Genomic DNA, 13,836 nt, shown 5'->3' on the forward strand with positions numbered 1-13,836 from the left:
GATGTTGTGATAGATTTTAGTGTAGTTATTTCGAAGGATCCATTTAACTATATCACTGGGTACTTTCTTAATATCCTAATTTGTGAAAACAGTTTAAGGTTTATATAAAAAAATCGTAGTGTTAACTGTCAAGTATATAATATTGTATAGACAAATTAATTTAAAATGTTCGACTTGGTCTATGTATGTTAATAAAGGATATATTATTAATTTTAAATTTTGTCATATATATATTCTAAAGAAATACCATTTATTTTGTTTTCATAATTTAAATATTTTAAGGATCTACTAATAAGATTGGTTTTTAAGATTAATTTAAATACACAACGTAAATTGAGAAAATTATGATGTTAGACGTAAACTTACTTGTGTATTTGCTTAACAAAAACTATGCATATTTAATGTTAAAACTTCTCGCTCCTTGATTTATTAAAAAATATAATATGTTTTCTATGGCAATTCATAAAGTTTTAGTTAGTAACAATTTTATGTATGTATATTGTAATGGATTAAATTATGAATGATTATTCGAAACAAAGCTATACTCACGTTGCATATAACCTAAATGTATAAAATGAGGTATTAAAATTGTTGATATTGTTGTACATATACTATATTATGACAATTATAGAAATATTATGATAAATAGAAATTAATATAAAATGACTGTGACAAAATGTGTTATTTTTTAATAAGTTTCCTTTTTGGATAGAATATTCCTTTCTTAAAAACACTAGTATAAATTTTGACAGATCCTTGTCTCGAAGGTATAAAATATTCGCAAAGTTCGTAATTGAATCGTATCCACAAACCGCAAGCACTTAATTGTATTATAAACGAACTGAGAATAACTTCGAAACTTCGTCATTTCATTTGAGTTTAAAACATGTTTTCACAAACCGAGTAAACTAGACTTTCTTGCTTATATGTGACACTCAAGCGACAGATGAAGTGAAACGAACCGAAATAAGCACAACGATATAATTATAAAACTTATTAACATTGCGTTTTATTACATACATTTTTAAACGTGTTTTTATGAACCTATTTAATTAGGCATATATGCATATATATATAGCATGCATGGGCTAGTGTTATGAAACTTGCAATCGACACGAGCTTATTCGTTATTGTTCCTGCTTTCATTTGTTATTTCCCTATCAATAGGTTTCAAAAACTATTTGTTGAAAAATAGAAGCCTATTCCGCGAAACTATTTCAAAGCAAAATTCCAATTTACTCGGATAAACAATAGTGAAAGTAGAATCAATAAAATAGCAATATTGTCTTTTGTTACCGTTCATTGATTTCTTGTTTAAATTTATGACATTCACCTTAAGAAAACGTAATAACGAAACGTTCCAAAACACTCAATATAACAGGCATATTGCGAGACACAATGAGTCTCCGTGAACAGTCAGTGCTAAAGTTTAATTAAAGATTCATGATAAATCGTCGTAGGAAGCTGCATTCTGCGCCGCGTCTCGCACGTGAATAACGTCCGTTCCGCGAACACTTAAATAACTTAAGCCAGTAACCTAACAATAAATTCATGAGGCTCCACTCCTTTTGTTTGGAGGCGCGCCGCGCGCTAATTGGCAGGAAGGACCGTTTAAAACGTCTCAAATGAGCTGGCGTTACCGGCATTATAATCATTAAATGTATAAAGCCCGTTGCATACGTAACCCAATTGTTTAAGTCACTATACATTAAGTTAATGTTGGACATTAAAGTTGCGGCTATCTCAAATCCGAGTTTATTATATTTTACATCAGAAAATGATATTAACTTCTCACAGCTCCAGCTACGCCTAATTTAATATTACACGCCTTTGTTGTGGTATTGCAGAGAAGTCTTAAAGCCTTTTCAAAGACACCTCCCGCCTCGAGCTACTATCAAGTGAGCGAGAGGAAATAAAGTTATGATTTATGTAGTGAAATATGTAGCAGGCGGAGAGCCAACGTTCTAAGCGTTCTCGAAGCGCCAACGTGAATTTTCTCAAAAGACAGTCGTTGTATGCTAAAAGCTTGCATTATAATTATTTATTACAAATCGTTCGTGTATTAAAATAAAATTGTTGTCCAATTTTATACAAAAATAATATTAAAATAGAATCCAATGATAATTTTCTTCACTAAAACTTCTGAATTTCAAAATTTCTGACCCTTTTTATTACAAATTAGTTGCTAACTTTGAATTCGACTGTTGCTTGAATTAAAGGAACGTGTAGCTTATATACTATCAAGCTTGCAAGTTCATTGTCAAGTTGGCTCACGTGGTAGACTCGGAAACTTTCTAAAAGTGAGCTTTAAATAATAATTGATATAGAGCCTGAAGTTACTTCTACTACTTTGCGTCGAATAATCTAATAATATAATTAATTCTGCAATTTTGTTAGGTTTATTTAAATGATTACAATACTTTATTATTAAATGATTTATATCTCATAATCGAATCACTTTAGAACACGGCAAAAATCCAAACTTATGAAATGGACAATAAATATCAAAAAGCAGAAAATGGTATTCTTAGAAGACAAGTCATATTTAATATAAAAGCATAACACGTATTTATTGATGAAGGAACATCTCAGACCTGAAAAGAAGAGTCGAAAGAAACAGAGGAATTACAGTTTTTTTTTTCAACAAGCTATTTAATTTTTAAGAAATGTTATGTTAACTTAATGTTATGTTATAATATATATTAAACATTACAAAAAAGTTTCTAAAATTTGTTGACATTACAAAACTTGTCAATTTTTTATGGGTAATCAATTAGACTTACTAATTATATTTCTACGATGTAACGAAGTATTTTATTTCATTCAAGTATACCTTATTGTACTATGTTGATAATGTATTTTTGAATACTTATAAGTAAAATTATATAAGTAAAAAGTTAAGCAGTTATCTGTCTCTCTGACAGTCAGGTCATGTTCTTAGGTTGATTTGACGGAGGTCGAGCGTGGTCTGCCTCGATTAGGGCGCTAGTCCCGACCGGATTTGATTACGCTCCGACTAGAGATTATTATGGCGAAACGTATTACGATATCATGCACGAGAATTTTCCTCAAAATATTTATAAATTCAGAATCGGAAATATTAAATTTAACATTTTTAACAATATTTTTGTATATCAAATAATCTTATTTAAATTATAAATAAGATTAGTTTCAGTTTCTCACAAATGACACAAACAAATTTATCCTTACCCTTTATGTTTATTTAATTTTAAAGTTTAAAATAAACATATTATATAATAATACATATTATATTTATTAATATTATTTCATAAACATTTAAAAATAATATTAAATAAATATTTATGATTTTTCTTTGCGTAGGACTGAGTGACACTTTAATACAATATGTATAAAATGTTATACGCCGTAACCTCTAGTTATATAAACCCTTTAATAGAGCATATTTCAGTTTGCTTTATATTTCAAGCGACGTGAATGGAGAAAGAGGGGTAAATCACGTGTCCGTGTGATTCAATTGTCTAACCGCCAGTGACCGTCTTCAAGCAGACCTGCGTCATGTCGACAGCGAAGTGAAATGTCACGCTCCCCAATAAAATTAACACGCACAGAGGCTCTGTCAACAGAAACAAAACTGTTGCTTTAACGTTCAAGCTATCATAACGTAACGCTAAGTCAGATGACAGGGTTACACTCGCGTAAACAAAACAGCGGCGTCAAACTCTATAATAAAAATAGTCTTGATCAGTTGGGACGATACAAAATGCATGAGGAGTATTCCAAGAGCATTAGCAAAACTGTTACATTTGTGTATTACTGATTTATTTTAATTAAAGATAAAAAGTTTTAATTAATGATAAAGATCTATTTATAATATGAGAAAATCTAAATAAAATAAAAAAGCCTGTAAATATAGGCCTCTCCCAAGGTGCGCCAAAGCTCCCTGTCCTGGGAGAGGCCTATGTTCAGCAGTGGACAATGATTGGCTGTTGATTGATTGCCTGTAAATATACTGTAAAACCTATATAAATATTTTTGTTAATTTTAGAGGAATTGCAACTTAATACAACATTTAAATGCTACCATTTACATAGGTTTCCTACCACCAATTTAATAAAACTTATTATTATCAACAATATTTTTTTTTATAGTATAGGAAGGTGAACGCGCGTATGGCCCACCTGATGGTAAGTGGTAACCATCACTTGAGCCTGTAATTACATTGACTCACTCACCCTTAAAATCGGAACACAACAATACCAAGTACGTTTTGCGGTAGAATATCTGATGATTCTTATACATCATAATTTTCATTTCTTTATGTTGGATTGTAATAAATTTTATATACGGCTTTTGGTCCAAATAATTACTTCTAAATGAGAAAATTTATATAGGAGATCTACACTCCAGTAAGAGGAACTGTTTTCACTAATAGATATATATCTTAGTTAAATATGTAGATTCACCCGACTGCATTTAGAGCAGTTGGAATGCAAGCAAGGTCTAATGTAATGCAATTCAACTGCGAACATTGGGCAATGGGATAGAACTAGATTCCAAGCAAGCATTTAGCCTCCATCATCTTGGCCTAGTGTTGGATATCAATAGCTATGCATTATGTAGATACCGCCTTGAGTACTACAAACCTCCTCTGACAATGTTTACTTTAAAGCTGTTGAGTCGAAATAATTTACAGCAATAATATTTATAGTGTAAGTACGTCTGTATTTTGAAATGTGTAATGTTCCTAAAAGTAAAGTAACAGCAAGTAAATGTTGGGTTAAGTCCATTTGCTCCTCTTATAACACTGCTTCAGTAAGGGTGGAATAAACAATGTAGCATATATACATACAGGTTGTCTCACGATGTTTTTAACAGCTGAGCATAAGATGAATTATTTAATAACTGAAATTATGCTCGAATTTGAACTCTTTATTTTCGGTTCAGATTGACGTATTCTAACTGTTGGGCCATGTCAGCTCATATATGATTAATTTATCCAACAGTTAATATAAGATATTCACATGAGACGGTCACATGGACCGTTAAAGGATACGAATACGTTAAGCAAAACGATAGTAGAAATTTAGACGTCACTATATAATAATACTGATTTTTATGAATATTATTTTAGCGCGTTCATCCAAAAACGTTCAGCACCATTTATGTGCACACATTATAGTTATCGCTATACGGAGTATAAGCATACAAAATAAATCACACGTCGTATGAACAAGAAAAGATAAAATTATTTTATTCATGACAAAACTTTTTGATTGCAAAATGTTTTCTTTTACCTACCTACCTACATTTATATAAAATTATTTAGTATATATCGTTTAACATTAAGTACTATAAACTCAAAATACTTACACTTTCGTTACGTTCAGCACCCTGCGCAAAGTAAAACATAATATTTTTTATTTATGTGCAGTTTTTAGACAATTTATAATAAGTATTTGATGTATATATATTCAACGGATTTCTTCATGTTACATATAACCTGAAACGTTTCAAATCGTTTCCGACACGTAACGTTTTTGGTCTACTTCGTATATATATTTTACACCAAGTGCAGTTTCCTTGAAAATATTGACGCCTGTCGAATAAGTTGGTACGTGTGAAGTAGCTTAAGTCAACTTCAATGATAGCTTTGCAACTTTGAATTTTGCATTAACTCCTACATGATAATTCTCCGCTAGTATGACGTAAATTTAAAGTATTAATTTTAGTACTGACATTTGGCGTAAAGTCTAGAGACATATCTGTCAACTCTTTAACAAGTGACATTGGCCTGAACTAGTAAGAACGTAACAGTAAAAGAAGAAATAAAACAGCAAGTAGTTCTATATTTTTGTTAAAGTTAAACTAGAGATGGCCATCTCAACGCAATGAAACATTTTAAGATAGTCTTGATTAAAATGACAGTGATAATATAACTACGTGCCAGGTAAAAGAATTCATTATTAAAATGCCTTCCAGGCTGCAATTATCTGTGTAATGTTGAGAAGGATTTAGGGCGCAATACGTGCCTGTTTGGAGGAAGGAATGGTTCTGGTGATTTAGTGTTCTAGAAGCTTTCCTAGGTTTTATTAAAGGTTTTTAAATAAATAAATTGCTAAAAAAATTGTTATAGATTATATATTAAACAATACGAAATATTTATACAATAAAAGCGTATACATATATATGTGTATTTGCATAAACCAAAGAATACAAAACGAAATAAATAATCAACTATATAACATATATTTATATATATATATAAGCTTTTTTAATATATAGTTGATTATTTATTTCATTTGTGAAGGAGTTTAACTACTGAGTTGTTAACTGGTCTTTCGACCATTCAGAACTGGTCGTAACATTCAATAAAATCCTGTAACATAACGAAAAAGTCTAATTCAATAAACAATATTTTGATTTTGCTAAAAGTATAAATGACGTCATACTACCTTAATAATGTTACAAATATTCATTTGAGATATACATATACTACAAGCAAATAGTTATCATATTTAAGTTACTTAAAACATTACTTTTATTCGTAAAGTTATTTATATTTAAATGTCGGATTCCAGTCCTACTTTTGTTTTATATGATTTCAAGTTAATGTTCCAGCTATCATTTCGGCAGTAAGTTTGTACTTGAACAAACGCGTTTACGGACGCCGTGTAAGTAAATTAGTTTATTTCCTTCAAGCGACAATTTAGCTCACGCTCTTGTCACAAATTGTCGGCGAGGGGTAAATGCAAACTATTAAGGAAATACAGCAATTCAACCAGCCCTTACCCTACATTACAGCGCAATCTTACAACGTCAAAATTATAAGCAACACCTTCTCATGTCGTGTCTGAAGGCAGTAACACGTACTGGCTGCGAGCGGGCATTAAGCAAACGAAGGCCGGTTCTGTTCATATTTTAAGTCATTTACAGCGAAATCTGAGATAGATGCTATTCTGGGTTTTGCATAAAATTGTGTAATTTATATATATTTATATTTATATTTATGTTTATATATATATATATATATATATATATATATATATATATATATATATATATATATATATATATTCCTTTATATATACTCGTTTAAATGGGAACTTATAACGACGATGGTTTATAACTATTAAATTATAATGATCACATCATAATATTTAATAGTGTTTATTATTAATAAGTGACAGTAAGTATGTAACATTCACAAATGTCCTACACCTGGGCTGAGGCCTCCTCTCTGAGCTTATTCCATCACGCTTTTCATATGCGGATTTTTATGATACTTGTGGCGGGTTTACATCTGTCATGTACAGCTTCCATACGATTGTTTCTTTCATTGACAAGCAAGTACAGATTATAAAAAACAAATGTGACACTAACATTATTTTTAGTCTTGTGTTCAAGAAGTTTCGTTATTAGTATTATATAATGTATTTTTTTATATTTTATAATAAATATCTTTGATTTGCATTAACATTTCAAATAATTTAAATGACGCCGTCAAATGTGTAGTACATAGTTAGGTAGTGATCTGAACTAAAGAACCTCAACGTCGCCGGGCAGCGACCTCGGTGCTAAGAAAACTACGAATACGAATAAATTTACAATTCTGTATGTGAGTTCACCTGCACCGGACAAATGCTAAAACTCTTTCCCGTAACTTGCTGTACTGAATTTAAATGTCGTAAACAAACAAGCCCGACACAACATGTATGTATATATTGCGTGGTATGTCCAACTATTTACCAGACTTTGTTTATCATTCAGTTTTTGCTCGCACCGGCGCACCTCACACCTTCCAGTCGAATTTTCACAATCAAACCGAACATTTTTACGTTGGACCAAATTTAATAGTGTGTTTTTCATTGGGATATTTATAAAAATAATTGCTATGTTAATTTCGCGTTTACTGATACCAAAGTAAAGTACAGCTAGCAGACGTCTAACGTGGTGGATACGCCTGGTGCGGAATTTTATGTAATACTTGCAGGTTTACTCACGATGCACTTCTTCATCACCGAGAACGAGATGAATTATCTATACTCCTGTTCTAATATTAAAAAGAGAGAGAGTAATCTCTGAAACCACGTTGCTATTTGTTTTTTTTTTTTGGAATGAAGTTCTTTTACGCGGCTTGCAGTAGAGTACAATGGTAGGTAATGTCGCATACGTACGAGCCGCACGCAAGTCCAAGATTCGAACCTTAGGCTATTGTCACAATTCCCATCATAAGCTTTGTTTAATTGGATTGGTATTTTTTTTAAATTCCTAATATTAGTAAATTCCTTAAAATGGGAGATGCTATTATTAAAAAAAAAATTCTTAATCTTTGCTTAGAGAGACTCGCATACAGAAGGTAGGAAAAAATTGTGCGGTAGGAAGGTGCTTTTTGGTGTGCCATAGCTACAATAATATAATCAATTAAAATCTATATTTTAAAACACGTTTTGATTCGAAAAATATCGCAAAGAACTTCGTTGCTGACGGGGTCCCCTGACCACACATTTTTTTTCTATTTGATAGTAAATTTTTCTAAATAGACATAGGATATATATTTTGTATGTGATCATGATGATATTTGTTATCTAAGTCGAAAAAATAGAGCTTTTAGAAAACTTCCGCGGTGTCCGCTGCGTAAATAGTTTGAAGTTCCACGAAAATAATGCATGGCTGAATTGTTCCTCATGAATAGTTCTACAAAGAAAATGTGTGATACCATTAAGCTGTCTTTTATAGATAACACTGTAACCATTTTATTGTTACAAAAAAAAGTAAAATAATGATAATTGTAGTTCAATTGTCAGAAAGTTAAGCCCTTATAAAAATAAATAACATATTAATTTTAGATGGTTCTTATAGATAAATATTGCCTAACTAACACTTCGCAATTCAAGCCAGTAATTTTAGAAGTACTACGAAATATTCAAATAAACTCATATACGATGCCTTAGCCTACGTCCTTTTTTTGCCCGTACAAAGTCAGCACGGGCAGCTAGTTAATATCTAATAATTTACTAATTAGCAGATGAAAACTCAAAAAAAGAGCTGCTCGCACGAATTTGACCCATTTTCCACTATATCGACTCTGATTATAATGTATTTATCAATTTATATCCCTGGAAAAGCAAATTTAAATATACCAAGAAAATATCTTTAATATCCGTAAGTTGAAGCTATTATACATTTGAACCAAATAGAGAATTAAAAATCAATATCCTATTTTGTTATAGTTATTTACTTATTGTTGTTATTATTTTACAAGTACATAATTCTTAAATATAAAGGAAATGAAACCAATATATAAATCTTAAAAAGGGTTCGATTGATTCATATTAGTCACTAATTGGTCGGTCTGCATCTCAAAAGCTCTTGGAAATATTCATGTTTTCAATTTAACTAACTAAAATTGTTATTAAAACTGTTATATTGGTACGGCAAATACTCTGAAAGTAATTATTTATTTTAAGTAAAATACCGTTGATTAATTAACAGAGCAATAAAAAAAATATAATTTTAATTTTTAAGGAGCTAATGTTAAAAATAGGAGTGGGAGTGATAATAGTCCAAGGGTCCAAAGGTTTAAGCCTGCAACTTTAATATCACTCGCATATTTTTGAGCTGAGGGTTTAAATAAAATATAGTATACAGTACAGTAACAGTAGCAGCCTGTTAATGTTCCACTGCTGGGCTAAGGCCTCTCCCGTTTGAGGAGAAGGTTTGGAGCTTATTCCACCAATGCGGGTTGGTAGAATACACATGTGGCAGAATTTCAATAAAATTAGACACATGCAGGTTTCCTCATGATATTTTCCTTCACCGTTAAGCACGAGATGAATTATAAACACAAGTTAAGCACATGAAAATTCAGTGATGCTTGCCCGGGTGTCAACCCACGATCATCGTTTAAGATTCACACGTTCTAACCACTAGGCCATCTCGTATAATTATTAATAATATTACCATCATACCATAATTATTCATTATTATTATAATGGGAAGAAAAAAAACTATAATAAAGAAAAAATAATTTAACTTAAATTCTATTACACTTGTAAAAGCGTACTGCGTCTGGTACGAGACCGTTAGTTGTGGGTACGGGTACAATGGGCTTTAGGATAAGCTTTGTCAGAACGAGTTCAATATATTTAAAAAAAGTTATTTCACTAAAAGTAATCGAGTTCAAAGTATGTCGACCATGGATGTTAGCCTCCGCACTTGTGAGGAGTGCGGAGGGCGAGATTATCTTCATCCCCCTGAGGAGAATTCTGCCAAGCTACGAGCACAGCACAGGAGGTACAGGAGAACCGCCGATGCGTTACATCGACACAATCGCGCAGCCTCTCCGATCCGTGCCGAAGACGGTCATCGCAGCGATTCTAGTGGGTGAGACTTACAAGAAGGACAATACAACAACGTCACGTTTTCCTCATAAGTATGAATAAAATTGATAAAACATTAATAATAATAATAATATCCTGGGACATTTTTCACACACGGCCATCTGATCCCAAATTAAGCTTGTACAAAGCTTGTGCTATGGAAACCAGACAACTGATATACTACATATACTACTTTTCTTTTTGTACATACATACTTATATAAATTACACTATACTAAATTACACCTAGACTCAGGACAAACAGACATGTTCATGCACACAAATGTCTGTCCTGGGTGGATATCTACCAACCACACCAACTGGCTAATAAATTGTGGCACTTTTGATTATATATAAAACATTAAATCTATGTATAAAATCAGTATAATAAACAGGTTTGCATTCTAATACAAGGAATCGAATGCATACAAATTGTTTAACAATTTGGCGATTGCAAGGCAGAATATCAACAGTACGACGTAGAGCAAAGCAGGTGCTACACGAAATTGATTTGCGCGGCGTCAATCCCGCGGCGGCTCGCACTCGATTGATGACAACTCGTTCACGTCGACTAGTTCGTCAAGTGTTCACAACTGGGGCTTTACATATTGATTGAGCGTATTTTTTCTGCTTGCAGTGTTACCCATGAATTTCAAATACATTTTTAGTTTAAATGTTTTTTATAATATATACTTAAATACTTGTCAGCGAGACAGCGGCGCCATCATTGATTTAGACTATTGAATTTTAGCCGATAGTGATAGCACATTCGTCGTTAGTCTTGGACAGCCATGTCGTAGTTGGACGTCATCGACGTATCGCCGTTAATTTTAATTACGTTTAAATTACAAAATAAAATGAATTTACCTCATGCATCTATTTACCTAATGTATATACTGAAACGCCGATTTACTTATATTTTATTATATTATCGATATAATGACAAATGTAATGTATTTTTATAGGATTAAAAACAAAACGATTACCTTGCTTTGCCATACTGGCCCCTTTATAAGGTTACAGGTTCTATACTTATATATCTCTTGTTTATTGTTATGTCCACTTCTAGTAAACGCAGTTTACACACAATTGGAACCACTCATTAATATATAAAAATAAAATAAATTGATATAAACATAATTATGGTAACACATATTTAAAAAACAAATATATAGAAAGGAAACGAGGCAGAAATGTAGGAGTCATCTTTATCTGCACGTAGCACGCTCTGTCCTTGCCAACGAGAATCTCCACCAACTTGTTTCTGTAAGTATGAAATATAGAACGAGACGTCACGCGTCATATCCGTCGTCGCGATTATATCCTTAGATATAGCTTTGCCTTTGAGATTTTAAATTTAAATAATAACAAGTATTATATCTCCAACATTAGTCTAAGAAACTTGAAATGTGATACCAATATTTGGAAAGTTTGTTAATAAGTACATAATACTGTATCGACGAATTTTCACGAAGTAATCGACGGGTGTCAGTCGTAAACGCTCACTGTTCGGAGTTATAAACTTTTCCTTTTCACCGGGCATCAACGCGATGAATTATGCATGGGAATTAAGTTTGACGTCAGATAAGCAGCCGAAAGATTTATTTGCCGATATGATGTGTAGAAAACAATCCAAAAGTTGTTTGCAGTTTCTGAAATATGGCTCTTGTTTTATTGCGAATACGTCAAACCTTGGCCTTAGTTTGCAAAGTTTAGACAATATAGCACTTAACTTTTGTTAGTAGATCTTTATTTGAGACAAAACTTACAGAAACTTATTTGTACAACTTACGTATTCATTTGACAATCAAGAATAAATGATCCTTTATTCTGATTTTCGCTATTTTTTTTAAATAATGTATCACAAATAAATCGCTGATTACTAAAATCGTTGTCAATATAAAATACCTATTTTATTAGTCTTAAGGATTTTATTACAATTACTATAACCGATATTGCAAATGTATTAAGCATAGTGTTTTTATCTCAGTTACGCACGCTCTTACAGGAATTGCCCGGAAATTTAACTTCGTTAAGAATGAAATATGTCCCGTCGTTATTCCACGGCTTGTTGCGCGAATACTTACATTTCCAGTTCTCCACCTCTAGTTTTCTCATCATACCCAACGGAAATAATTTTAACCGAGACTGAGTTATGACAAAACTCCAACGGACATTGCCGCATCCGTAATGAGAATGGAGTCGAGATATATCCGTAATTTATTATCACATGCTCGTGTTACGAGTAGTCTGTAGCAAGAAATTGAGTGTTTTTGTCATGAATATCCAATACCAGAGATGCTTCCTGTATATTTAGTATTTACTGAAGGTAAAATGATACTTTGTCTGTGTCGTCTGACCAGAACAGGAAATATTTACAATGTGCTTCAGTAGCGCTGGATAGATAAGACAAGCTTACAGTGGGCGGATGGTGCAGGGAAGTATTTAATTAAATTTGTCGGTGAAGGTACTCCGCTTTATATCACGTTGCTAATCACAGGTAGGCCGTCGACACGTACGCCCATTTGAATACCAAACCGTTCCTTTGAACTGCCTTCACACTTATTTAAATTCTCAAGCATTGAAGAAACTCGTTAAAACTTTTAAGAGAAAATATTGAATTTTAAAATGAAATCTTTGCAATTTCAAATATATGAATAGTTTGATAATATTAATGTATTTGAAAACCATTTGTAACATCTTATTAAATACACAAACTGACATAATATCTACAGTAATAATAATAATAAGCATCTACAAATATAAGTTTGTGTATTGTACATAAAAATAAAAAGTTTTATGTCAAATTAAGGTTAAAACATTCTTTAAAAATGATGTCATGCATTTTTTTTAATACATAAGTTAATATTTATAAGTAATAATATATTTTATACAATGTCATCAAAGAAGCTTACACATTTTTTTACACACGTTATCATACTTTCTAAACAAAAAAATTCAAACTAATCCTGACTTACTCAAAACTGTACTAGTTATAAATCTAAAAAAAAAAAATTACAGTCAAACAATTGAGAAAAAATATATTTTTACAAAGGGGTTCTTAATGTCTTACACAAATTAAAACAGGTAAACTCTATACTAGAAAATTTTCTCTAAAACTCAAGGGCGTGGAGACATGTCTACGGTGCGGCACCGGCCACCGTGTAACAACACGGCGCCGCTATATGCAGATGGCGTGGCGTCGTGCCGCAGTACAGTGCCGTGTATGGTGCACAGCGCCGGCACGCGGCAACAACCATTGTTTCAAATACAGTTTCTGTCTTGACATGGACCGCGAAGGATGTATTAACAAAACGTAATCTTCGTTTTAGAAATCCTTGACTTGGAATCACATGGTTTTTTTTTCACAAGTTTCATCATAGTTTTAATCTTTCAGATTTCATTATGGCATGTTTTTAAAGTAAGTTATAAAAATATACAAAAAATAAACAAAGTTTGACACATTTTAAGTATGG

This window comes from Nymphalis io, chromosome 4 (assembly GCF_905147045.1).
Source record: "Nymphalis io chromosome 4, ilAglIoxx1.1, whole genome shotgun sequence".
NCBI lineage: Eukaryota > Metazoa > Arthropoda > Insecta > Lepidoptera > Nymphalidae > Nymphalis > Nymphalis io.